General features: G+C 40.5%; 1 pseudogene; it reads left to right on the forward strand.

The window, feature by feature from the left end:
• Window positions 1-1,152: 1,152 nt before the first annotated feature.
• Window positions 1,153-3,672, forward strand: LOC149251326 (double-strand break repair protein MRE11 pseudogene; annotated as a pseudogene).
• The last annotated feature ends 23,398 nt before the right edge of the window (window positions 3,673-27,070 follow it).

Consider the following 27,070-nt stretch of genomic DNA (forward strand, 5'->3'; position numbering starts at 1 on the left):
GTTTCTATGATCCTATAGCTGCATATATGGAATATATTTTTAAGTTGAAAGGAAAACCAAGTTGCCTGTTACAGAGCCAGAGGTACTATGGGTATATGTTGCTGGTAGGATTTCCAACTATGTTCTGGTTCAAACACTATCAAACAACCGCATCTTTGTCACAATTACTTGACTGGTTAGTCTGGCATTACAATATCACTTGATCTATTGGTTTTACAACAAAGTAGGGTAGATTTGTAAATAACTAAGCTGCCAAAGGCAACATTTCAGTTTCTGATATTTGTTATGTACAGGTTGCAGTATGTGTATGTTTGGATTGGTATGAGTTGTTTTGAGTTTGCAAACATTTGACCGTATTTCCCAATGGATGAGGCACTTGGTCTGCGGTGTTCTTGACACCTCCAAGGAGCTGCCATCCCCAATGGAGCCAATGTTAGAGTCAGTCTTCATAGCGTGTCACCAGGGATCAACATGAGCTCTTACTATGTTTGGTTTGGTTATATGTTTTTCACATGATATTCAGCAAAAAAAAAAACTTATCATAAGTCTGTTCATTAGGAGTAGCTCAGAAAGAGCTTTCCAACGGTATATTACACTCCAAAAACCGACTCCCAAATCAAAAGATATGATCAAATGAGTAATTGACTCAAAGACCCTCCTGTGCAGCAGTTCAGGTATTGAAATATCCAGAGGAAGCTAGGAGATGTTAGTGGCTGGATTTTGATGGAGAAGGAGAGAACATAGCATTTGAAGGCTTTTTACCATGCTTCTAATCTTCATCTCAACATATAGCGCGTTCATTTCTCTGCTTTGATTGAAAGAGGGCATTGTACATTGTTGACGGTGATATTGTGGGTGAAAGGTGTGAAGCGACAGTTCTCCCTATGAGTATCACTGTTCATGTGGAGAATTGCAGCTACAAGATCCATAAGGTGGAGAAATTATTATTTATCATTGAATCTAATGATAATCTATGTATCCGCTGGTATCAAAAAGTGGTTATCTAAAATGGAGCTTATCTGATACATCAGAGTCACTTTGACATTAGAAAGTGAAATCTTTGAGTTTGTGGCAAAATTTTGTTATGGGTTAACAATATATATGGATCCCTTCAATGTTGTAGCCCTGAGATGTGCAGATTGTTTTTTAGAAATGACTGAAGAATATGGTAGAGGAAACCTTTGTGAAAGAACTGATCTTTATCTTACTCAGGTTATTCTGCAAAAATGGGAGGATACCTTGGTTGTTCTTCAGAAATGCTTAGGTTTGCTTCCCTTGGCATATGAGGTTCAAATTGTTAGTAGATGTGTTGAATCTCTAGCCCGTATGGCTTGCATGGAAGTTCTTGATCCTAAACAGAGAAAAGTAAATTCTATACATTCCCATGTTTGGAGTGATATCAGTGGCAGTTTAAGGCAAACAACAAACATAGAATGGTGGATAAAGGATCTACTTACACTGCTTTCGGAACTTTTTGAGAGGATTGTTATTTCTATTTTGGAATAGGGAATGGAAGAAATGATTATTGGGGAAGTAATGGTTCAATTTGGTACCAAATGGATTATTTTCGAGAAAAGACAACAAATTGCAGATGATATAAATGGAACACAAGAGAAAAATGGAAGCCTATGCTTTCGTGGCTAGAGAATATTTTTGCATAATGCTCATTGCTTCTTTGGTGAAGTGCTGTTGGAATTTTCAGGAGATTTTGGAATAAAGCTCGAGGATGGAGAGTGTCACCTTTTTTGCTAGGTTCCGAATGTTGAAGTAAATGCTCTTATGAGGACCCTTGATGCAAAGCCTCTGTTATTTCCTTTAGCAGGTTCATTGAAAGTAGTTTTCAATTGTCAAGGCCCATTGGATATTCCTATATTTATAGGTGGTGGCATAATGTCAAATAAAAACAAGCATTTCATATAAAATATGCCTTACTCTGCTCCAGTTTAAACAGTCATGCGAAATAAGGAGTTTGGGGTGGTAGCAGCTATAGGTCATGTGCCATTCTCATATGTGTCAGCCAATTTTACTTTCAACACTGATAATCGCATCACAGAGGTGTATGGTATTCGAGCAACACTTACATATGGTGGTGAAATATGCGGTGCTGGAAATGTTTAGATTTGTCCAGCGAGTGAAAGGGATGATTATAGCAGTACATTGCGGATACTTATTGCTATAGATTTCCATCTTGGTTATATGGAAAAGGATGAAATTCGTTGCCATGATTCATTTTATGCATTTGAAGAGATATGCTCGATAGCTGAGCAACGACATGTAGATTTTTTTTTTTTGCTACTTGGTGGTGATTGTTTTCATGAAAAAAAGCCATAGAGGACCACTCTAGTGAAAGCTATAGAAATCCTGCGGCATTACTGCCTCAATGATCAGCCAGTACAGTTGCAAGTTGTCGGTGATTAGACTATGCATTTTTCAAACGTATTTGGGCATATAAATTATGAAGATCCTAATTTCAGTTGGTTTACCAGTGTTCACCATTCATGGCAACCATGATGATCCAGCAAAAGTGGATAATCTTCCTGTAATTGACATCCTTTCTGCATGTAATCTTGTGAACTATTTTGGAAAAATGGTGCTTGGAGGCTCTGGTGTTGGTCAGATTACTCTTTATCCTATACTTATCTGAAAGGATGTTACATCTCTTGCTCTTTATGGGATGGGAAATATATGTGATGAGCGGCTTAACGGCATGTTCCAGACACCCCATGCTGTTCAGTGGATGCATCCTGAACCTCAGGAAGGATGCCTGATGTTAGATTGGTTCAATATTTTAGCTCTTCATCAAAACAGGGTCAAAAGTTAAAACCAATCCAAAAAATTCCATTAATGAGCAGTTCCTTCCGCCTTTTTATAGATATTGTAATTTGGGGCCATGAACACAAATGATTGGTTGACCCACAGTTCTTGGAATGGGTTTTAATTTAACACAGCCAGGCTCTTCAGTTGCAACATCCCTGATTGATGGTGAAGCAAAGCCCAAGCATGTGATTCTTCTGGAGATAAAGGGGAGCCAATATCGACTGAAAAAAATCCCTTTGCAGTCAGTGAGACCTTTCGAATATCAAGAGGTTGTATTGAAGGATGAACTTGATTTGGATCCAAATGATCAAGATTTTGTTCTAGAATTTCTAGATAAAGTGGTAAAAGATATGATTATATTGGCTGAAATAAAGAAAGTTAGTTGTTCGAAACTCAAGATTCCTCTAGTTCGAATCAAGGTAGATTATATAGGCCTCACATTAATAAATCCTCAAAGATTTGGTCAAAAATTTGTTGAAAAGGTTGAAAATCCACACGAAATTCTTCTCTTTTCAAAGGCCATAAGAAGGCAACAATCCATGGATGAAAATATTCAAGATGCTAAATGCCCGCGATCACAGGAACTTGACCAACAAAACATTGAGGCCCTTGTTGCAGAAAGTAATCTGAAGATGGAGATCCTTACGGTTAATGATCTAGATGTTGCACTACATGAATTTGTTAACAAGGATGATAAATTAGCTATCCACTCTTGTTTGTTGCATAATCTTGAGAAGACAGAATAAACTTGTGGAAGAAGTAGATGTATTGCAAATTAAAGAAGAGGAAGATTTAGTGCGCAAAGTGGGCCAATGCATGCAGTGGCATAAAGTGTTTTCTGAAGATGGGCAGTGAAAAACATTTTGACATAGAAGGAGGCAAACCTACTTCACATTCTGTTGATCCAGTTGTAGGCAATGCACAAATCCAACAGTGGTTGAGGATTTCAGGGCTTAATATCAGCAGTCAAAGATTGAAACAGTAGTAAAAGGGCAGATTTTGTGGAATTCCACCCTTGAAGGAAATAGATCTTGACCAAAATTCACTAATTTTGGTTTTCAAAACAACTCTATTTGTCATAATTCACAAGAATTTTATTTAATTTTTTTTTGATAGGTATAATATTGTTTTATGTTAGGATTTTATTATTATTTTTTATTCTATTTTTTATTTCCTATGTTGAGGAAATAAAAATAATTTTGTAATATTATAAATAGAATTAGTTTTGAAGATGTAGAGGTTCGATTTTTGCAATAGGAAGAAGCATTTGGACTGTGTAAAGTTCTATTGAATATCATAATAAAGCAGTTTTTTCCCTTTAGGCCTGGGATTCATCACGGTGCTGAAATGTTTAGTATGTTTTTTCTCCTATAATTCATTTACACATTATGTTTTCTCCTTTGTTTCAACATTATATAAGTGATATGTTAGGAATTCATCCATAATGATGCTCCTTTCATGATGATTTTGCTATTAGTTGTAATGGTAGTTTTAGTAGAATTCATCTGTTGCTAGATGCTCTGTTGAGCAACCTCGTTATTCTCTTTCATCTAAAGTTGTTGCTACAGATCCATCATTTGTTTGATGCCCACAGGGTAGCGGGCTTTCTCCCTTATACTTCTCACATTTACAATCTTCACTTGGCTGAACATGGCACTTAAGTTGCCCTAGGTTTTCCGGCAAAAACTAACATTGATGCCATAATCCAAATCATCCTTTATCTTGCTGTTTTGACCCAAAAAAATCCAAAAAAACCTAGAGCTACTATACCTAGCCTTAAATCCATATTCATTTTAGTCATCTCAACTGATATTGCCAAGGAGAGAGCCCTCTCCTGACCTGGTAGGGCTAGCTACCACGTTAAGCTTGGTTTGTGGTTATCCTAGGATTGCCTCCCTTTAGCCTGAGGTAAAGCAAGGTTCTAACACCAAAAATGGAGATAGAGGCAGAAGTAGCTACTCCAGTAGTGGCCAAAGCATTAGCAGAAGTCCCTAAATCGCCAAGGACGTCGAGACCAAAGCCAACCCCAACCAAGGAGATCATGAAGGATAAAAAAGGGTAAGAAGCTTGTTATATCATTGCACGCATCGCCAAGGAGAAACCCATCGAAGCCCATCGCACAAGAGAAGGGAAAAGCTATAAATTTGGAGCTGGAGGAGGAAGACATTGGAGATATCTATATGGATGATGAGGATGTGGGAGTCGAAGTAGAGGAGGTTGAAGGCTAGGGTGCATACCTTGTTACTCGGTTGCTAGAGTATGTCCCTCCATGCAAGCCCAAGACCAAGGTGCCGAAAGACATCGATGAAAGAAATACCCCCTTGCAAACCCCTTTGCTGTTGGATGAGATTGTTTTCGAGGGACCACACTTGGCATGGGTGCTGCTGCTAAAAATTGAGGACTGGGACTTGGTTGATCACGAGAAGTTCCCACACTTGGTGACCGAGCAGCTAATGTTCCAAATCATTGATACGAACTCTGGAATGACCGCATTAGAGCCGCGGAGGTGGCTCCGAGGAGTAGAAAAGGCAGGGTTGCTCAACCTACTTTGGGTGTCACACTACAACTACACCCCAGTGATAATATTGGTCATCAAGAAGCTATTGTGCTTGGTGCATGATGGGTGTCTATGGCTAGAGGAGCCAATACTCATCATGGATAGATTGATTCACCAGATAATGTGACTCCCTTACACAGGAGAGAATACAACCATGGTATTTGGTGCAAAAGGTGGTGAACAGGCTCTTGCAGAGTCTATGAAGGAAAATTTTAAGCTAGTGAAGAAGCTGCATGGATATGCTATATCCAACATCTGCGACCCTGCTGTGAAGCTAGCCACACAGATATTAGTAGGAAAAGTAATGAGGAAGTGTCGTTCCGATGACTTGTCAGTGCCTGTCATTGCTCTAGCAGCTCAGTGCCTCGAAGGAGTCCAATTCAACTGGTTGGAATACCTTCATGGTGAGTTCCTGGAAAACTATTGTGAAGCACAAGAGCTCAGCAAGACATTCCACTATGTGTGGATCTTGCTGTCAATTGTGCTGGTAGCGTGGGAGCTGCCAGAGGACAGATAGTTCCCTTCAGTTGTGCCAGACCTCCCAGAAGTAGGGAAGTACACTTAGCTATGAACAACCAAGGATGTGCAGCGAGTCAAGGATAGCAAGATCTTCTAGATCTTGAAGGAGATGAACATCTATATGGCCATCAACCGCAAACTGTGATTGTCGCCTATAGTGTACGCCAACCTGTAGGGCTATGCAGAATTTAAAGTTGATTTCCATTAGGGCGTGGAAGGACCATGCTCAGAAATGGTATGAATTGCCTTATCTGGCAATGGATGCCACAATTGACATGGTACTCGATCAATGGTTGGAAAAGTGGCGTGCTACAATAGACTTTGTGGTGAGAGGGAGCAATTCTGCCGCGCAGAGGAAGAAGAAGGCGGCCAAGCTTAAGATGACACAGCTCGCCGAAAAGAGGAAAAAGGAGGCGACTGAAAGGCCCGGGCGGAGCGCAAGGCCACGCAGATAGCAAAGCAGATAGGTGGAACAGAGTGAGGCTCTCACAAAGGCGTGAGGTAACCTTCAACTGAGACAGAGGTGGAGACAGACGAACAACACGATGCGGACCCCCAGGAGACATCTGCCTGCATCAAGCGCCCAAGGGAGTTGTAGAAAGGAGGGTCTAGGAAGAAATCAAAGGCTACAAGGCATCACTGGACCCCATCACACTAACAGAGAAAGATTTGCATGGTATCGGTGAAACAGTGAGGGATGTCACTACAAAGGCCTTGCAACAGTTTGAGTAGCAGAAAAAAATGATCTTGGGGGTCATCCAGATAGGTTTACAAGAGATTGCAGACCCGCACGTCGAAGACTGGCATGATGTCTACTATCCTGGTTGTCGGCACTTCAGAGGCTGCCGAGATACTGCGCGCGAAGGCCTCCAGCATGATCGTGCTACCTGATGGAGTAACAACCACAGAGAATGGGGCTGATAGGCCCACTATTAGCACCATAAAGGCAATAGGGTTGAATCTGGCAGCGCTCTCATGTGAAGCGCCTCACCTCTTGCATAATGGAGTGATTGCAGAGCTGAGGTCCCATGAGCACCATGCCCTCCAGGTGATTAGTGAACAACGGATCAACAATGAGCAAATGGCACTACAACAAGATTTTGCCATCATCGTTGAGATTGAGGCAACCAATCAAAGCAAGTGAATTATGCAAGTCGTCAAGAGGGCTTATTGAATGGTCCCAAAGTTGGCCATTCCTGAGGAGGAGCCAATCTAGGTGCGCATTTACAAGATGGACACAGGGGTGCGCGACACTCGCATTGAGATGGTGAAGGTTCAGTTGGAGTTGAACCTATAGATCACAGAGTTTCAGTTGAAGGTCCAACCTTCAACTTTGCCAGAAGTCAAGGAGCAGTGAGTGACCACTGTCACAGAAGCAGTAGCAGCGGTGGACAGTGCAGTAGCAGACTACATGCAATTGTTTGAACAATCATTTGAGGTCCTGACTAGCTTGCAGGAGGACCCAATGTGCAATGACTAGAGATGGAAGTGCATGAGCTACAGTAGTGCTATGATGAGGTTAAGGGCACAGTGAAAACCGTCATGCTGACAAAAAGACTAGCCAAGCTGCAGGAGGCCAAGCAGCTGAAGGAACAAGTGGTTGCAATGCTACACAAGGAAGCAGTGTTGAAGGCCAGATTGAAACCCTAGCTAGATGAGGCTTACATAGTAACATGATCTATTGAAGGAAATCTTGCAAATTTGCAAGCGACCCAGTAAAAGCTCCAGGCCGACAGTTCAGGAGTAGTGATTGAGCAGAGGGTGGAAGACGTGAAGCAGGCAACCACACAATACATAGCTGAGGTTGCAGTCATCTGAGTTGAACTAGAAGGTCTCGTGCAAAGATCTACACACCTGCTAAGTGACTCTAGGGCGAGTCACGATGTTTGTGTTGGGGGCCTATTGGGAACGGGATCCCCAAAGGACATTTTTGGGGCTAAAAGCCCATGTCATGGGTCAAATTTTGTAATAAACTTATAAAGGATCCGCATTTTGTGGTTGCAGAGCATGAAGGTGTCATGAGTCATAAAGGGTTGTATGCCCTTAGTTTTGTAAAGTAAATTCGTCTGTAAAAGATCTACCCATGGTCCGCAGACCATGGGATTGTATAAAAAGAGCTAAGTAAGTAAGCTCTAAGTAGTAAAGAAGTTGCTAAGAGAGTCATAGCTCTGAAGTAAGAAGTCTAAGTTTCAGGTTGTAGCGTAGGTAGAGGCTCTACAGCGGAGTGCACAGAGGCCTAGGGTAGAAGTCTGCAGCTAAGTGCACAGACCCCTACAACTGTGTGCGCAGGGTAGATAGAGTTTGTAGTCACTTGAAGATATCAATAAAGAGAAGTATTCTGCAAATTCTATGTCTTTGTTCCGATTAATGCATCTTGTCATATTATGTATGAATTTCCTTTATAATGCTTATGTGATGTGCAAATGTGTATAATTATGTTGGATAACTGAATGCAAATAAGAATATCTATTTACGCGGTACTAAATATGATTATCTAATAAGATAAGTAAGGCACTTAGACTAGTTTGGGAATCTCCACTAGCAGCACGAAAGTACCTAAACCGCAGGTTAGGGCTGCGCGAAGGTTGTTTGTACCTTTTCGTGGAGCTACTGAAGGTACTAATAACATCCATGGAATGTATTTGTTCTTCTTTGATGTAGAGGGGTTCCATTTCCTCTTTTTCTACTATTCTCTTCACCCCCTCGGCCCTGGCCTCCTCATGACTCATCCATGATGCAAGGGCCATCAGATGCAAGTCCCGCAAATTCACATTTGAGTCCCACACATTCAATTATGTCAAGGCAAGGTTGTGTAGGTAGAATTCAGATAATTTTGCCTTGTCTTCAAGGGTGCTCTTATCACATAACTCGATGAATTGTCTATAATCTTGGAATGACATGGTCCCTTGTTGTGCCAATGTCTTAATTTGAAACTGCATCCATTGATCTTTGAGGTATAGTTCATAAGATTTGGATGGAAACCTGCATTGAAGTGCTTATAGGGAGAGGCTTTCAATGATGTCTAATTGGCTCTCCTTTTCTTGCAACTTCCCCCCTCATCCATGTGTTTTCTGTCTGCAACTGTGTTCTCATGGTGCTCTCTCTATCTCTTAATTCACTCAACTCCCTGTGCATCTCTAGAAGTTATTCTAATCCAGGTGGAAGTTGGTAGCCACCCACCTATCCCACTTGGACCCCCGCAACTGTCTCTTTCAGTTTTTCAGTTTCCTTATCTGTGGCACAATTTACTATTTTTAGCAGTTTTTTCGGGTCCTGAACTTTCAGAGCCGTTTTGGGGCCCTAAATGACATTTTCTGTGAAAATTGGGAGCAACATGGATCCATGGACTAATGTTTCTCTTCCCAAAGTTGTAGTTCTCAGATAGATATTTCTAACGAGATATTTTGCGCATGAAACGAAGATTGTATGCCAAAGTTACGACCCCAGGAAGTTGATGTACCAATTTACCCAAACGAGGCCCACAATTTGGCGTTTCATCTTCTAGGGTTAGGTTTTTGGATGTTTAGGGTTCTCCATTGTTTCTCAACAATAAACAGGCCTTCGAGCCTCATTGTAACATAGTTTAGAGGCATGTAGCTGCCACATCTCTTCTCAGAGATAAGCTACCATCACCCTAGCTGGTTTATTTCCATTTCTATTTGTAAGCATATTTCAGTATTTTACGTTAATGAAATGAAGCATTATTTCCGTTGCATATCTGTATTTATGGTTATATATGGAATCTGTTGCATTCCTATTTAAATCAGGATCAGTGGTATCAGAGCAGTTTCCTTTTTCTTTGCATGTCCCCAACGAGGTCGGGATATAAGGAGTTAGGGCTTGAACTGGTCGAACCTTTACAAGACCAGCCTCGCAAATCCTGACGGCCTCCCATGGCCGAGGACAAGAAATATGAGGGAGCAGGAGGTCCTATCAAAATCTTTCTCGGAGAAGCCCTTGAGCGACAAAGGAACGTGATGATGGACAAATTTGCACAGCTCCTTTAGCAGCTACCCAGAGGCGACACATCGACTTCCAAAAACTATTCTAGAAACACCACACACTTTAAGGTACAATTTAATTTTGAAACCCCCATATTCGAGGGTCAAATAAATGCAGATGCCATAGATAAATGGTTAAATATGCTAGAATGTTATTTTTCTATTCATGATTTTTCCAATTGGTAAAAGATTATTTTCGCTCTTCTCAAAGCAGCCCCCCACATCAAGGACTGGTGGGAAACCTACTACGAGCAGAAGGATGAAATTACTGGTTTACTATTTTTAGCCGCACCCAATTGGAATTGATTCCAGGATGCCATCAAGGAGCAGTACTACCCTGTCAAAATCTATGAGGAAAAATACATAAAGTGGACCATGCTACTGCAGGGAAGGGACCAATATGTGTCAAAGTTCACAAACATTTTTCGTACCCTTCACACATAGTTGGGTATCAAGGATTCTGAGCTACATTTGGTACTCAAATACCGTGGCTTCCTACACAGATACATCCAGGAAGAGATGGAGTTCATAAACATCTCCTTGCTCAGCACAGCGTACCAATACACTGTCAAAATTTAGCAGAAGTTCAAAAAAAAGAAGCAAGACATTGGATCTACGAATTTGAAGCAAGGGAAAGGCTTCCCTAAATCACAGAACCAAGGACAAAGCCAAGATGGGGAAACTCAAGACAACCTGTCAAAGCCATAATAAAATAACAACACCACGAAGTTAAAGAAGGACACATGAAAGTGGTGTGAGTTCCATAAGAGCCCCACTCACAACACAAGTGAGTGTCGGACCAAGCAGTCACTGGTGGCTGAGTTGAAGGCTTCAGAATTAGATGCATGTTTCGATCCTGAGTCAGAACCCGACAAGGGGAATGGCAAAGGGAAGCAGATCATTGACGCGGAGCCCAGCGCCACTGTTTCCACTGCCAAGGTCCAGAAGAATGAGCCTGAAGATCTAGAAGAGGGGGGCGTCTTTTCCACTCACAGATGTGGGTGAAAGGTTTGCCGTTGCAGTTCATTATCGATAGTGGCAGCCAAAAGAACCTCATTTCAGCAGAGGTTGTGAAGTGGTTGGGCCTACCGACTACACCACACTCGCAGCCGTACAGTATCAGGTGGCTTCACCAAGGACGATATCTCCGAGTTTTCCAGCAGTGTCACCTTCTCTACAACATCAAGCCCTTTACAAATGAGGTATTGTGTGATGTTGCACCTCTTGATGTTTGTGATGTACTATTAGGCCAACCATACTTATGGAGGCGACATGTTCTATATGAGTCAAGGCCTCGCGTTATTATTATTACATTGGGTAATTCATTATACAGGATATCGGAGGTAGCCCCACCTACCACCACCTCTTTGATCACTACTAAGAAATGCAGCAAGCTCATCTCCCAGACTAGGAAATTAATTTTTTGTTTGGTTCAATCCCAAAGTAAGGGGAAGATCATTACCACATCCATGATCCCCGTGAAGGGTTCCTCCATGCAGTAGCAGTAGCAATAGATGGATACAATGATAAAAACATATAGGAACATCTTCTCTTCACCCACAGGGACACCATTGTACTATCAGGTACCACGCAAGTTTCAAGTGGGCGACAAATTCTAGTTGCATCTGCAGAAAGAACTCCTTACAAGAGCCCATAAGAAGCAGAGACCACTCTGACATGGTCCTTACAACAGTACCAAGGCTGCAGGAAAAAATGCTTTGGAGCACATCATTCCTCCATTCCTTCGCTTGTACCGAGTGTTCAATATGAAACGCCCTCTACCATGCTTCCCACCGTTACTGGACACGTCAGAGATTGCAGAACAACTCACCAAGGACCAAGTTTAGCAGATGGAGGAACTCAATGCAATGGCGAACATTGCTTCCTAAGGGGAGAGAAATGATCCAGGTGGATGTTGGTGGCCACCCTCCTATTCCACTTGGACCCCTGCAACTGTCTCTTTTAGTTTTTTAGTTTCCTTATTTGTGGCACAGTTTACTATTTTTAGCAGTTTTTCGAGTCCTAAACTTCCGGAGCCATTTTAACGCCCTAAACAATGTTTTTTGGGAAAATTGGGAGCAAAATGGGTCCATGGATCGATATTTCTCTGCCAAAAGTTGTAGTTCTCAGATAGATATTTCTAACAAGATATTGTGCGTGACAAATAGAGATCGTATGCAAAAGTTACGACCTCGGGAAGTTGATGTACCAATTTACCCAAATGAGGCCCAGAGTTTGGAATTTCGTCTTCTAGGGTTAAAATTTTGGATGTTTAGGGTTCTCCATTGTTTCTCAACAATAAATAGGCCTTCGAGCCACATTGTAACATAATTCAGAGGCATGTAGCCGCCACATCTCTTCTCAGATATAAGCTACCATTGCCCTAGCTGGTTTATTTCCATTTCTGTTTGTAAGCATCTTTCAGTATTTTACATTATTGAAATGAAGCATTATTTCTATTGCATATCTATATTTATGGTTATATCTGGAATCTGTTACGTTCTTGTTTAAATCCAGATCATTTTATTCCATATGGTCCACATATTCTACTTTCTTTGACTTAGCAATTTGCATCCATCGATGTGTCCTTCCTCTTTCTTTTTCAAGTTCAAAGAAGAGAGGGATTGCAAATTTATGTGGTATCACTCTGCCTCCCTCAATAAACTTGTAGTAGGAGCTCATATTTGGTTGTGGGCTAGGCTCCTGCAACTCTGGAAAATCTCCCTCAAATGTCTTTGGAGAAGTTGTCCCCTCCTGTACCTGTGTTGTTGCTTCCTTGCCTTATTTCTGTGCCTACTTCCCTTCTTGTGGCTCCTTCTTCCTTTCTTGCAGCATTGCTAGTGTTCCCTGTAGCACTATTTGGGGATCCTGTAGCAAGCCATTTCATTGCTATTGGAGGGTTATAGGTGCCATTAGGGGAATTTTGAGGTCTAAAATAGGCCTCCTAAGGAAATTATAAAATAATAGTGGAAATAATAAAATAAGATTAGATTACATCATCAAATCTTAGAGGGAAAAAAGAAAAAAATATTTTTTCAACTCGTATTTTCAACTTATCTCCCTATGGGTTTACTCAAATTTCGAGCGACACCACTTGTTGGATGAAAATTTTATTCCTCATCCAAGGAGTACCCATGTTTCATACTTTTGATGGACACTGCTACACAAAAAATGGGAAATACATGAAAAGCGTGATTGCAATCACAGTTTTTTTAATGTATTTCTTATTTTTCGTGTAGCATGGTCCATCGGAAGTATGCAACATGGGTACTTCTTGGATGCAGAATTGATTTTTTTATGCAATGAGTACTTCCACTCAAAATTTGAGTAAAACCTTAGGGAGACAAGTTGAAAATACGAGTTGACAAAGTAGTTCTATTTTTTACTTCAAAAATGGTGAATCATCCCCCATGGTTGACATCATCATCTTGAATCCTATTGGTTCTTATAAAATTTATTTTGGATGTACATTTTTCTTAGGAGGTCCATTTTAGACCTCAAAATTCCCCTAATTCTTAGTTTTCTTAGATGATGTTGACATGGTGATAGGCTTCCTGACATAGGTGATGGTAGGCTTTGGGGTTGCTTTTGGTGATGTGACTTTCTCAAACTTCATACCATGGACTCTAGCTCCTCTTGCTTGCTTGGTGATTCTTCAATTATGATGGGGTTTTTGTTGGCGTTTGTGGCTTCCCTTGCTTAATCCTAGTGCTTCTTCTTGTTTTAGAATATAGGGGAGTCTTCCTCTTCATTTTCCTCTTGGACTTGATGGGTGTGCTGAAGGTAGCCAAGGCATCAATTGCCTCCTTTTTAGTGGGTCCAGGAGATAATCTTGGGGATATCCCCTCTTCTTCAAGTGTAGTAGTTTTCTCAAGCTTGGTCTTTACCTTCTGCTCCTCCTCTCCTTCTTTCTTTTCTTCTTCCTCCTCTTCTTTTTCTTCCTCCTATGTTTTGTCTACCTCTGCTTATTCTTCTCCTTCTAGTTATTCCTCTTCTTCCCCTTCCTCTTCCTCCTCTTCCTCTTCAGCACTAGAGGTTAGGGTCCCACCTTGTTCAACGGCTTGGGTTTCAAGGAAGGGGCTTCTCTGTCCATGTCCTTAAATGTGGACCGGAGAACAAGAATTCTCAACTGGCTTAAGGCAACTTCCATTATTAGCGTGATGAGACCATGGTGTGCTAATTGTTGGCGCTTCTCTTATTTCACCTTCTCACTCATGTCTATAATGTATTGTAAAAGGAAATAAGGCACACTAAGCCTATGTTTTATGGGTACTCTATATCTGAATCTCAACTTAGGGAGGAGTCTAAATTGGTAGCCATAGACTACACTTATTCTCCCTTCACAAGAAATTTACTTATGTATGTGGTTGCTCACCTCATCCCATGGATAGGGAAGGCTCTCCCTTCTGACCCCATTTTTGTCTTCAATTGGATTTTCATCATTTAGGAAGATTTTGTTTTTAGAAAAGGTGTTGATGGCCTTGTCCTCCTTTATCCACTGAATCCCAAGAGGAATTATTGTCACTCTGCTGATCACATCAGGGTTGATGGTAATGGACAACCCTCTCACCATAGTGGTAGCACTTGTTCTTGCTTGAGGTTTTAGTCCCATGGAAAACTCATAGGTTATATCATCATCGTATCCCTTGAGCAACTTAAATATTGCTAACCATTGATTCTTCTTGAAGAATTCTACCACAGGGGGATGAAGGTGAATTCTTGATGTATCTATGGGTTCTCTTCTATTGAATCCCCCTCTGATTTTCTTCTTTGTTTCAGCTAAGTGCAGGAGGTTTTGTAGGATAAATTCAGTATGGATTTCAGGGTTGCTGAGAGCTTAACTTTCTTAGTGTATGACTATAATTTAAACAATTCATTATAACAACAAAGTTGTTCTTATCTAGCCTGAAACTCTGTCAAATTCCCAAGTTGATTGTAATTACTAAAAGAGTGCAGAGTTTATTAATTATCAAAGCATGGAAAAAGGAGAGATGGGCTACTTAATTTTCACTGTAATGATTGGGATTATGCCATTTGATGACCAAGTTGACCCTAAGCACCCCCTTCCAGACTTCCTATGGAATTCCAGGGCTTCCTCTAGCTTCTTGTAGGCATCTGAGTTTCTTGTAGTTGTTTCCTGTAGTCGTCTCTTGTAGGATGGCCAATGAAGGGTTTGAATTTTTGATGGCTTCCTGAAATTTTCCCTATCTCTTTGATCTCGAAATGATAAAAAAAGTGCATTAAATTTTGGGGTTTATGCTATTTATGGTCGAGGCTCAGACTGTTATGATGGCTGGAAATGGTACAATATTTCATTATTGGGATCGTTGGCCCACCATCAGTGATCACTCACTTGATCCTTGTAATCATCACCCACTCCCCCTTAACTAATTCAACCACCTTTTTAACTCATTTCCATTGGTGTGACATTCTGACATGGCATGCTGACTGGGAGTTCAATTTTTGTTCATGAGTTAAGGGTGGCCAAGCTAACTGACCACCTCCAACTTATAAAAATACATTTATTCGACATTTATACCTTTTCCATTATATCGTACTTAGGGAAGAGCTCGGTAAGTTGCCATACCTATGCCTACATTTTGCTGATCAATGCATGTTGGAATATTTTTCTTTTGTGCTGCTACTTAGGAAAATGCTCCTTTGCTCTCTTCCTATGTATTTATTCCTGCTAGTATGGCCGACTGCTTGTCTGTTCATGTGTGCAGGTGCTTGGTATCCCTTTGTTGTTGTTGTTGTTGTTGTGTAGTCTAGCGAAGAGAAATAAGGTGATAAGAGATTATGGTACTCCTCCTTGCTCTAGTTGGGAAACAAAATGAAGTCTCAGGTTGGTTTCAGTAATGGAACCGGCTACTACAGGAGATCCTACGGTTGCTACAGGATATCTTGTAGTTGCCATTTTTCTTCCTTTTACAATGATTTTTTTTGAGAGGGATGTTGGGTAGTGGTGTAGGGGTTGGAGGATGATGGAAGAGATCTGATGGAGTAGTGAATTTCTGAGGCAAGGGAGGACATGTCCCCTGGTTTTTCCATTATGTTTTGGACATTTCTTGTGTTTTCTTTTAATGAGACAAAACTAGGTATGGGTATGGTGTTTTGGACTCGGGATGCATGGATGATGGGTGAGTGGTTTGATGAAGTGTGATGTCCCTGATCAACCTAGAATAGGAATACATGATGATTTTCTTATCGCGTCCCCTTTCCAGTAGCATTTCAGGAGATCCTATAGTGCTACACGACATCTTATAACAAGCCAAAAAATGCAAAAACATGATTTTTGATGCCTGAAAATGGATATGAGTGGCAGGTACATGGTTGGCATGGATGAGATGGAGTTGATGATGGGGGAAATGGAATGAAAGTTGGCATGCCGTCCTTGTAGCTCTGAATCTTTTACTATCTTAAAAAACCTGCAAAATCACAAAATTTATTAGTGGATAGGTTTGAGTTCCCTGCCATGGTAATTTTGTTTTTTTTCTTCTTTTCTCTTTTTTTTGAAAGACACACAGGCTGCCTCAAGAGAGTTTTTAAACCTGCTTGCCTACCCTGGGCGCCTCAAGAGAGGTTTTCAACCAGGGATATTTTTATTTTTCTCTTTTTCACTCTTGGGCTGCCTCGAGGAGGTTTTCAACCCAAGAGTTGGCCTCAGATGCCTCATAGAGGTTTTCATCCAGGCCTCTTATTTTTTTTTTCACACAAATAAAATAGTTTTCAAGAATTGTGTGAATTGGAAGCTAAGACACTTCCAATCACATTTACCTCCTTCCTAATGGTGCTAATGAAATCCTGCTTGGACACAGGTCTTTTGTAAGCTTTCAATTTGTATCCATTGAAAAGCAAGGGAATACCTTCATCATCATTGGTCCTGATTTGAAAAACCTCATTGTCATGGCACTTATCTATCAGGTATGGGCCTAACCACCTTGTCATCAATTTTCCTTTGAAGTCCTTGAACCTAGAGTCATATAGTAGAGCCCAATCCCCTTCTTGAAAAACCTTGTCCTTGATGTTCTTTTCATGCCAAACCTTCCTATGTACTTGGATAACTTCAGTTTGTAGGAGGGCCTGCATCCTGAATTCATCCAAACCATTCAGCTGGAGCAATCTCTCCTCCTCTACCTTTTTAACATCCAAATCTAACTATGCTGCCATTCGCAAGGTGTTGTACTCAAAATCGATTGAGAGTAGAGCCTTCTTTCCATAGACCAAGTCATAAGGGGTGAAACCAATGGTTGTCTTCCATGTTGTATTATAAGCCCAATTTGCCTCCATTAGTTTGCCAGCCCAATCTTTTCTACAACTGCTCACAACCATGGTGGGATTCCTTCCAATGCTATGTTGGCGACCTCTACTTGTCCATTGGTCCAAGGATGATAGGAATTTGATTTCCTATGTTTTATCCTATGCTTCTTCAACAAATTTTCGATCAGATGTGATGTGAATTGAGCTCCTTGATCGGTGATTAGTTCTCTAGGGTACCCAAACTTGTAGAATACATTCTTCCTTAATAACTCAGCCACTTTCTCCTTTGTTGTGACCTTGACAACCCTGGTCTCAAAAAACTTTATCAAATAATCAATGCATACAATTATGTACCTTTTCTACCCTGATGGTGGATCAATGGGCCCAATGAAATCCATGCCCCACTTATAAAATGGCTCTAGAGTCACCTGATGTTGCAAGGGAATTTCAACCTTGGGAGTAGGTTCTCCCATCCTCTAGCACTGATCACATCGATTGGTGTATCTTCTTGCATCTTGGTGGAGAGTGGGACAGTAGTAGTGAACTTGCAGTACCTTGAAAGTTGTCCCTATGGTTGCAAAGTGACCTCAACAAGGCCCATCATGACAGGTTAGAAGGATGTCAAAGACTTCCTCCTCCTTGACACACCTTTTCAAAATTTGATCTGAGCCCAACTTGAAGATATTTCCCCCATTTCCAAGTGAATGGGGCTGTCTTCCTTACAATTCTTCTCTTCTCCCTGGATGTCATATTTGGAGGTTTAACTTTGCAACAACTATGTAGTTGGCTATGTCATCAAACGGTGGAGAGAGATATGAAATAGAAAATAAATGGTCATCTGGTAGTTGATCATTAACCATTCCTTCCTCACCTATAGGCAAAGAAAATCTAGACAAAAAATCTGCAACTACCTTTTCTTTACCTGGCTTATTAATGATAGTTAAATCAAACTACTGTAATAAAAGCAACCATCCAATAATTCTAGCATTCACATCAGGTTTTTTCATTAATTATTTGATACTAGCATGGTCATTATGCACAAAGGTTTGATAACAAGTGATGTAGTGTTTGAATTTGTTCAAGGAGTGGACAACCACTAGGAGTTCCTTTTCAGTCACAGTGTAGTTCAATTTAGCCATGGAAAATTTTTTGCTAATGAAGTAAATGGCATAAGGAAATGTGTCATCTATCTAGCCTAGAGCCTCTCCTATATCTTTTTTAGATGCATCAACATGGATGTGGAAAGGAAGAGCCCAATTTGGGCCTTTGAGTATGGGTGTAGTAGTCAACTTGTCCTTCAATATTTCTAGGGCCTCTTGGCAAATTTCTGACTAGTAAAATTCATAGTCCTTGGCTAGCAGTCCAAACAATGGTGAGGCTACTGTTGAGTTCCAAAAATGCCTTTCCCTTAGCTACTTTTCTCATCCTTCTTTCTCTATTTTTCCATGAAAAATGAATCTTTATCATCAAAAACCATTACACGTTTCCTCAAGGAGTATATTTCAGTGATTTATAGGTTATCCTTTTATTTTTTCTATTTGAATAAGTTTTTGTCTTTTAGATATGGAAGGCAACCACATTCTGTAGCTAATCAGCTGTTTCAGAGCTACTTCCACGCTTTTGTAGGTTTCACGTGTCAAGAGGGGAAAATGACTACATGGGTAGCTTGGAAAACATCAGGGCATGGATCGTATCCTATTCATCTAGCCTAGATCGATGAAGAAGACTCCGATCAAAGGGAAGTCAAACATAGATACATATGGCAAACATGACTTTGTTTTGCACATGTTTCTCAGTGATGGGATCCGAAGCAGTTTCCTGAGGCCACGGACTTCATCTGCCACCTGCGCAATAGAATCCAACAGCCATTACTGTAAGATTTATGTTTCCAAGCAACCAAGGACAAGAATTCAGCATACTTTCCTGTCTATGTGTTTTGCTGTAGCTTATTTCTCTACTTAAAACAGTTGTATAATTTCCTCTAAATACCTGTGTGAAGAACACATAACAAGTTTAGTTTTTTTCTTATGTATTAAGTTCAGATTTCCGCTCTGTAGTTTGAAGAACTCATTCGTTGTTTTAATATAAAGACACTATTTCAATGGATACCTGAAGAATTGTTGGAGTGTTGATTAACTGCTGATAATCTGAGACCTTTGCAAAGGGCCCCTGCATTGGTCAAGGTTACATTTTATTTATGTTTTGTATTTTATAGTTAACTGTAAATTCATTGTGTTTTTTCATGATGTTCATAACCATTTTCTAACATTCATAATGCAGCTTGTGTCATCTTCTTATTAGCATAGAATATCTCTTTTGTTTCACTACTTTCTAGGTTTTTTATCAGTAGCTTGAAATTGATGTTAGTAGCACAAAGTAATTTAGGTTTGCTGATCATTAGTCTAGTTTCTTTCATTTACTATTCATTAGTATTTAGATGCCATTTTGTTGTTAGTTTAATATCTCATGTTGTAAGTGAATGTTTTTGAAAGCCCTTTCAGTTGATGGTTCATCTTAAAACTAAGTGGTGAAATATTTCATGTATGGATGAGTCTTTCTCTACATTTTCATATTTACATTTTCTTAGAACAATGAAGTATGGAGTCCCTCAAAATGCTACCACAAGGAGGCAGTTCTCCCAAAATTGTGTAGCAGAGTGATAAAGCACTTCACTTAGCTGTTATAGTAGATTAGTTGCAATTTTACTCTCAGTCTAATTAGTCTTTCATTTAATTTTGTTTCAATTTCATTTTCAGTTTTAGAACAATAAAGTATTGAATCCCTCAAATGCTATCACAAGTAGGTCGTTCTCCCAAAATTGTATAGCAGAGTGACAAAACACTTCATTTAATTATTTTTTATGATAGATTAGTTGCAATTTCATTTTCAGTCATAGTTTTTCATATAGTAGCAATTCCATTTTCAATTTTTCATTAAGTTCTAATTCTGCAATAAATTAGACAATAGTTGTAATCTCATTTTCAATAGCTACAATCTCATTTTCAGTTTTAATATCTCATTTAAGCTTTTGTTTTGTAATTAAATAGATAATAGTTGCAATCCCACTCATAAGTCCTTTTAGTTCATGTTTTGGAAACAATCATAATAGCAAGAAGAGGAACTCTATTTTTTGGTTAAAACTTTACTTCCAAAGCTGGCTTGAAGCACTTTTAGCTCTCATTTTATTTCTTTAGATTCTTAACAGCAATAGATTTAAATATTTTGTTAAGTACTTTGCAAAACACTATGAATTAAAAATATCAAACTCCCAAAACAACAGAAAACTCAAAAACACTGAAGTAGGAAGGACCATCTAACACATATAGTGCACTACACTTCATCAGTTTACGATACTCGGATTGATAATTTATGTAGAGCAATTTAGGACACTAAATTGACCAAACAACTACTTTTCTCAAGTTTTTTTATAAATCGCTTATAATATCCATCTAGGCCAAAGAAACTCCTGACATTCCTCCGCTTTTGAGGAGTAGGGACCCTTTTTTATGATGGAAATTTTATTTGGGTCCACTTGTAGTCCTTCCTGGGATATTGAGTGACCCAAATAGTCCTTGCATTCATTAAGAATTCACACTTCTCGGGACTATGTGATAGGTTCATTTCAATGCACTTAATACTTTCCCCAAGCTAGAGAGAGCCTCCAGGAAATCACACCCAAAGGGAGTGAAATCATTCATATAGATTTCTACAGAGTCATGGACTAGCTCAATAAAGATGCTTAGAATTTCCCTTTGAAAATTGGCAGGGGTATTACATAGTCCAAAAGGAAGTACCCTATAAGAAAAGGTACCCCAAGGACAAGTGAGGGTGGTTTTATCTTGGTCCTCTGGGCTGATATGGATCTAATTATAACCATTGAGTCCATCTAAGAAAGAGAAGAACGTCTTCCCTGCAAGACCATCCAAGACTTGATCAATGAAAGGTAGAGGAAAATGGTCTTTATTAGTGGATTTGTTTAGATATCTGTAATCCAGACAGATCCTCCAATTTCCATTCTTCTTTGGGATGAAAACTAGAGGGGACACCCACTCAGTATCTGAGAAGGGGTAAATGAACCCTGCACCCAACAAATTCTGCAATTCTTCTTTGACTATATTTGTGATGCAGGAAAGTGTTCCCTCTCCGGATAGAGGCAACCCCTCTAGCCCTAGAGTGGGTCTAGTCACAGCAAGGAAAAAACAACAATTAATTCCCTTAAATAGTCATCGTTGGAGGCCTACCTCAAACCGGTGGTCGATGAAGTTTCGTTGCGCTACTTCAGCTTCCATCTCCTTCTCCTTAATAAGTGATCAACTTGAAACATGACAAAGAAACAATAGAGCACGTAACTGAGAAACAACAATGATCTATTTACTCATAAAGTCAAGAAGTCATGAGCTATCAAGTAAATTGCATACAAGACATAGGAAACCATCATTTATTGTATTAATAATAAATCAAGAGCAAAGCTTACAACCAAGTCTTGACGTTGCAAGCCTTCTCAGAGGGTCCAACCAGTGTGTTTCTTCAAGCATTCACTCTCAAAGATGGGTCTCCCAAATAGCAATATATCTCTCTCTCTCATTCACAAGCTTTAACACAAGGTTAAGGGCACTCCACACCTTCTTGCAAACTATAAAGCAATCCCACACTTGTCACACTCACACCAAAACTATCTACCAAACTCAAAAGTAGCAGCAGCACTGTACAACCAAAAGAACTAGTAGATGATAGCAATGGTGAGTGATTTTATAGGAGAAGGAGTCTCCATGAAATGAGGGAGAGGGAGCTTATCCTTAAGGCAAGCAGCACAAAAGATGGAACTACCATGCCAGAGGGGGAAGGGCGACCCAAACTGACCCAACAACCAGGTCCAGAGACATCCAGAAGGCCGACTGTTGGAACGAATTCGCCCAATCTGGATCGTTGCTAGTCGCTAACTAAGCTTTAGCGCCGACATCGCTAGTAAGAAATGTATTCAGATCGACTGTCGCTAAAGATAGCTAATAGCCTCGCGCTGGGGCATGAAATCCGACCGTCGCTAGAAACAGATGTACTCCCATGACGAGGTCGCGACATGATTGTTTATGATAGGGGTCTATTGCGTGTATTAAGTGTATTCTTGCGATGAGGCAGAAAACTTAGGAAAAGAGGGTTAATTGGAAACATACGAGAGAATTTGTTCAATATGAGCATGTTTTACTAGACACATGACACAGTAGAAGGACTGGGGTGAAGGTAGTGACAAATTACTGTGTAACAGATGCCCCCTAAAGTATGAAGCCCAAGAGAGTGGGAGGGGTGAAATGCTTTACGAAACTGTTCGAACTGGAACACCACCCAGAAGAACCTGCAGGTGCAAGTACAATTGATATCTCTGATAGTGAAATACATGTACTCTAGGCATGGGCGCAGCCATCCAAAAGACATACGAACTAGGTCTATGTTATGGACACAGCCATCCAGCTAGTAAGACCATGATAATGATAAAGGTATGGTCGCAACCATCCATCAAAGAGTCATGTATGTAATCACAAACCAATCCACGCAACCCGAACATATGTAATCTTAGTTTGGGGTCTTGAAACCTAACCGATCATAGTACAAATTCTAACATGCAAATAAATGTGTTGAGGTCGAGCATGATAGAAAGTCGCTTGATTACCGATAAATGATGAAAATCATTAACAAGCACAAGAGAAACCACCAATAATACCAATAACTCTCAACGTATTGTCTAGTACAATCCACGAAGTGTGAAGAATGAGCTGAAGCTGAACACTCGTGGAATCACCTAATCGACGACCAATGATGAAAGTCCATCGTCAGGCACGAAGAACTTGCCATTGAGGCATGCAAGCTCCAAGGTACCAAAGGGGATCTCTAAATAAATCTCCTGGACAATGAGCTGATGTCGATAAAAGACGATCCGTCGCAGGAGGGCTATAATGTTTCCCCCATCAATGACATGAGATAAGGAACAAGTGGTAGATGGTGAAGCAGAGTATCAGAGAAGGAGGTAAGGATGTAAATTGCAGAAGGATTATACTCTTGAACATGTTGGTGACATGACTCCGGAGGGTGGCAACATTCAGGTACAAGGGATTAGAGGCTTGATGGAGATAGCATGGATCAGGTGGAATGAGGCTAAATGGCAGCCCAAAACCCCGGAAGGCCAAATGACGATGTATGGAAATCCAAACCTGACAAGAAGCAAAAGTGTCAATGTTCAAGAGTGTTTAGCTGCCGCAGGTAACCAATGATAACTTCCAAATTTTCCCCCACCATTGCTGGCTAGTACCCCAATTATTTTTTAAAACAAGCTTGAAGGGGATAGCATATGCTTGTAATATAAGTTCGACCTTTGGTCGAATCCAACCTAGTAATATTTAACGAGCCCTAGGGAGTAGAAGCTTGAGCCTCGTTATGGTTATGAGTCTTATGTCAGGGTTTAACGAGTCCGACATAGGTAAAACTCGGAGTCTTTTTCATGTTTAGAGAGTTTGAAAAAGACATAGAAAAGAAAACTCCGGGGGGGTCCTTTTTGGTAGATTTGTGTCCCTTGAGCCTGAAAAAGTATAAAACAATACTCGAGAGAACTGCTTGACCATTATGATCAAGGAGTGCTTTTCGTCATTAGTGACCTCGATCCGAAAGAGTAGAAAAACGATCGAAGACATGTCGTTTCGTAACCAATAACAAACCCGAAATGGCAAAAGTCCAACAATATTTTCGTGTTTATACGGTCAGAAAATAGCTCAAAGTGAACTGCCTCTTATTCCATTTAACGAGTCAAAAGGGTAAACTCGAAAATCTTCTCGTCTTTTAAGTCAGAAAAGAGAGTTAAAGAAGACTTTTTATGAAAATACGGACCAAGTGTATACAAAGTATGACATAACCCCGCCACCTGTAGCTCTACACAAAACACGTCAAACATAAGACCCATTCGACATAAATAGATTATATATGTGGAAATATGGTCAAAAACCCAAAAAACCTTAATTAAAAATGTGATATAAATGAAAAAACCCACACCCTAAAGTGCAATTTCTATTTTTTTCAAACAAATTACTATAAAAAGGGGTGTGGTAATTCATTTTTTACCATTTACATTGTGCATTTTAACCTTTGGCATTTTGGAGCACCAACCTGAGCGGACTTCTCAAGTCGATTTCGACATCAACGGTCCATGGTTCCTCCTGAAGCTCGTTCCAAGTAAGTACATTGCTCCTTGCACTGCATTTGAGTCATTTTTTTATGAAATTTGGTATTAGATAGGCGGTTTTAGGTGGATTTTCAAATCCGAGCCTGCCTCTCGGTCGTTGCGGAAAAGCTGCTCGGGTTAGCAAGGACCGAGCTTTGTGACATGCCCCACCTCTATGATCATCACGAGAGATAGATGTACTCTCGTGACGATCGCAGGAAAAATGAACTATTGAGCTCGAGTCGTCACCGCTGTTTGGAAAATAGCCGTGACGGTGTCGTGAAGTTAATTTTTTTTTGAATTTATGGATTTAAACTTATGAAAGGAGTTCTAATTCATTTTTCTTTCAATGCAGGGCAACATGGCATTTATATGGAAACAACGAACTCACGATATCAACGATGAAGAGGTGTTCAATGATGTTGGGTGCCGAAATGCTTTACGTGCTTGTGGATTACTAAAAATTTTTCTCACTCAGCATCTTCGGGCCCAACCCAACTTGTTAGAGTTGCTAATTCATGCTTGGAACCCAACAGACAGAAAGTTTGTTATCTAGGGCAAAGACATTGAGTTCGATGCTACGAATATATATTTCCTGACTGGATTGTCCCGTCGCGGTGAGAGGTCGATTCTAGAGGGCCAACAAACCGACAGCGAATCACTGGACATGCTGATAGCACAGGTGTTCCTAGGGGCACATAAATCAAACTCTAGTAGGAAATTGGTGATCCCAAGAGTAGAAGACCTAGTTCTTCGCTCGGTTCTATTTATGGTGATGAGGATAGCAAGCTCCCAAGCCCAACACGAGGCAACAAAAACCCACCTCTAATTGGCTCTTGATTGCTTTAACCCGACCATGTACAACTAGGCTGAGGCCATGACCATTAACATGAAGAGGCAGCTCACCAAATGCCATCACGGGGAGGCGAAGCAGTTTGGTTACGGGTCTATTTTGATCCCACTCATGCTAGAGTGTGTGTCATCACTTCAGTTACAGGACATGGACTTAGACAGGCCTAGACCGCGAGAGACCTGGATCACTCGCTAGGCGCATGTCATGCCATGAGGGGGTGGCAGACGACCAATGTCATGGGAGACACTATTCCGAGAGTGGCTGGATCACCAGACGATATTTGTTGATGACTGGCCATATGTAGGTATGGATTTTCATGGAGACCCTGACATGCAGCTACCTACTGACGAGAAGTGGGATGATGGAGGTAAAACACTTGATCACATTATTTTTGTCTTTTATGATGTTTTTTGGATTTTTTCATGCATATGTTTTAATGATGTATCTTATGTTACTTGCAGATGTGGGACCAGAGAGGCTCGTGGGACTAGCTTCAAAGGCATGGAGGGATCCACAAGGCATTAGAGAGCTGGCCTTGGTTCCCCCAACTGGAAGTTCAGTGGAGATAGTGGCCCATAATCTTGAGGGCCTGACAGAGGGGATCCCTGATTAACGGGGGATCGAGGAGGTCCCCATAGAGTATTAGATACATAAAGTATGGGTGATACCTAGGGTGCATAGACTCTTGAGACGAGTCACACGAGTAGTGGTGTGCTACAGAGAGCATAACCCACCGCAGTAGATGCCTAGGTTTTATTTTCCGCTGATTTTTTGAGAGACATGTGTCTCGGATGTATGGATAGCATAGACTCTATTTGGAAATATACATTTATTTTTTGAGCGCCTCGGTGTGCCACATGAGATACACACACACACACACACACACACACATATTTCTATGGTTAATTATTGTGTTTTGAATGCTTCTATATATTGTTTTGATTACATGTTGCGTAAATGTTTGTCTAATACATAATTTGCTAATGCATCAGTTAATGTGTTTAATCTTCTTGGAATGTGTTGATATGTAATAAAATCAAAATTTATTTCCAACAATTTAACACATAAATACAACCTTAAAATGCGATGATCTCTGACGGAATAATGCCCGTTAAGCTGGTGGACAACAAGCTGAGAATCCAGATTCACAACCAATGCATGAATATCTAGGTTGATAACCTCGGTTAGTAATTCAATGACATCACTATATTCGGTGACATTGTTTATGGTGCAACCTAGACAAACACCTTGAAGGTCTACTAACTCACCGTGAGGATCGTAGATCACCCATGCCGCAGAAGAAAGGTTCCGGGTACTACAGCAGGCACCATCAGTGAAACAAAGGTAAGGTGTACCATACATCTGCACAAGAAGCAAAAAGACACAATAAGCGGCAACTATGCCGACCAAGCCAAACATGAAAACACACACTGACAACAAATGTATGTACAGATCAAATGCACGAGATTCATGCATAATATTTTTCAGATAAAGCCCATTTCGGGGCTTATCTAGAGGGTTCCCTTCATAATCGATCAGCTCATAGGCCCCTTTTTGCAAAATTTGTTTCACAATGTAAGGCCCATGCCACATAGGTTTGAATTTTCTTGCCCCAGCTTATCTTTTGCTTGATCATAGAGCAGGACTAAGTCTCCTTCAACTAAAGAACGAGGGTTGACAGCCTGATCGAAGTGAGTTTTCACTCTCTTCTTCTGCACTTCAATGGCTAGAGAGGCTAGTCGACGGGTCTTGTATAACCGTTCTAGGTAAAGAAGATGTTCTTCTACTGGAGTAGTTTTGGGGAGTAATTCGATGGCTAATCTAAGAGAAGGGATCTCACACTCAATCGGAAGGGTAGC

Source organism: Pinus tabuliformis, chromosome 7, assembly GCF_031772625.1.
Source record: "Pinus tabuliformis cultivar Carrire ecotype Pingquan chromosome 7, CPIR1, whole genome shotgun sequence".
Taxonomy (NCBI): Eukaryota; Viridiplantae; Streptophyta; class Pinopsida; order Pinales; family Pinaceae; genus Pinus; species Pinus tabuliformis.